The sequence below is a fragment of the Balearica regulorum genome, chromosome 31 (assembly GCF_011004875.1).
Source record: "Balearica regulorum gibbericeps isolate bBalReg1 chromosome 31, bBalReg1.pri, whole genome shotgun sequence".
Taxonomy (NCBI): Eukaryota; Metazoa; Chordata; class Aves; order Gruiformes; family Gruidae; genus Balearica; species Balearica regulorum.
Window position 1 is genome coordinate 310,579 of NC_046214.1, and position 2,084 is coordinate 312,662.

The 2,084-nt window shown below is 53.6% G+C and overlaps 1 pseudogene; it reads left to right on the forward strand.

Annotated features, from left to right (window-relative positions):
- Nucleotides 1-219: 219 nt before the first annotated feature.
- Nucleotides 220-1,156, forward strand: LOC142598845 (olfactory receptor 14J1-like; annotated as a pseudogene).
- Nucleotides 1,157-2,084: the final 928 nt, after the last annotated feature.

The following is a 2,084-nucleotide window of genomic DNA, read 5'->3' on the forward strand; positions in this document are numbered from 1 at the left end:
AGCGTAGGAGTGACTTCTCTGGAGCACTTGCTCCTCATGACACACCAGCAGCACACACCTGAGCTCACAGAAAGGAGCTGAATGAAGGTCCCTGTAGGAAAGGGAAGTCAATGTGGGGGGATAGCTTTGGGAAACAGCACAGGTTTGGCTCAAAGAAGTCTGTCCTAAATTATCAATGTCTTCTTCTCATTACATAGTCTCTCTGCCCAGAGGAAGCACATGTCCAACAGCAGCTCCATCACTGAGTTCCTCCTCCTGGCATTCGCAGACACACGGGAGCTGCAGCTCTTGCACTTCTGGCTCTTCCTGGGCATCTACCTGGCTGCTCTCCTGGGCAATGGCCTCATCATCACTGCCATCGCCTGCCACCACCACCTCCACACCCCCATGTTCTTCTTCCTCCTCAACCTCTCCCTCCTTGACATTGGTTTCATCTCCACCACTGTCCCTAAAGCTATGGCCAATGCGCTCTGGGACACCAGGGCCATCTCCTACACAGGATGTGCTGCACAGGTCTTTTTTTTTTTTTTTCTGTGCCACAGCAGAGTATTCCCTTCTCACTGTTATGTCCTATGACCGCTATGTTGCCATCTGCAAACCCCTGCACTACAGGACCCTGCTGGGCAGCAGAGCTTGTGTCCACATGGCAGCAGCTGCCTGGGGCAGTGGGTTTCTCCATGCTTTGTCTCACACTTCCAATACATTTTGTATACCACTCTGCCACGGCAATGCCCTGGACCAGTTCTTCTGTGAAGTTCCCCAGATCCTCAAGCTCTCCTGCTCAGATGCCTACCTCAGGGAAGTTGGGCTTCTTATATTAAGCTGTTTTTTAGCTTTTGGATGTTTTGTTTTCATTGTGCTGTCCTACGTGCAGATCTTCAGGGCCGTGCTGAGGATCCCCTCTGAGCAGGGACGGCACAAAGCCTTTTCCACATGCCTCCCTCACCTGGCCGTGGTCTGCCTGTTTGTCAGCACTGCCATGTTTGCTCACATGAAGCCCCCCTCCATCTCATCCCCATCCCTGGACTTGATGGTGACTGTTCTGTACTCGGTGGTGCCTCCAGCAGTGAACCCCCTCATCTACAGCATCAGGAACCAGGAGATCAGGGATGCCTTGAGGAAACTAATCCAATGGACCTTGCACTACCAACAGTAATTTGTCTCCCCTTCTCTGCTGAGTGCTTGGAGTATCTTTTAGGCCAGTACTCTGGGTTTTTTTTTCCTCTGATAATCATAGTTAGAGGTAATTGCTTGGGTTCATAACACTTCTCTTGAGGCTCTGTCCTGTTGTGTCTGATCCTTGAAGAACCATCTGTCACCTTTTGCCTTGCTAATAGCCTCTCTGCAATAAAAGGGGATCTCCTGAGGGAGGTGCCTGTAGCCTGGGCTCTCCTTGATACAGTTGTGGCGAAGAACAAGACAGAGGAATTGGACTTTCCAAATGTCTTCCGCTTGGTTTTCTCCTCCTGTTTGGGGAAATAATCTCATGGTATCACTGTTAGACACCAAGCACTTAATTGAAGGCTCTCTTCTTGGTGTCCAGGGGCATTGGAAATGGTGCACGAGTTCCCAGTCACCTTCCTCAGGCTGTCACAGGTATGATGGGGCTGATGGCAGATGTCCGTCCATGTGGAAAGGAATCTGGTGTGGTCAGGAGAGGATGGGGACACTGCATGTACTCCGGGGTGGGAAGTGAATGGAGACTCAGAAGGTGAAAGACCCTGAGATTAAGTCCCCCCAGGGCAGAGCACTCACTCCAGGTACCCAGACACAAAGACTCGGCAGTGCTCTGGGAGTCCGTGAAGATGCAGCAGGCACAGGGCAGGAGACTGGAGAGATGCAGGAGGTGCCTGAGGAGCCACAGGGCCAGGACTCTCCTGGTGTCCTGGGGAGCAGGGCTGGTGGGGAGGCAGAGTGGGGCAAAGGCGGTCAGGGCTGGGGATCCCCTGCAGCGTCAATGCAGGAGAGGCCGAGAGTGAGTGGCCTGTGCTGGCACTTGGGGCCAGCTGCAGCCCTGGGGCCGATGGGGAGGCTGAGACCCCCCTCTGCCTCCCAGCAGCTGCTGTGCCCTTCAGAGGGGCTGG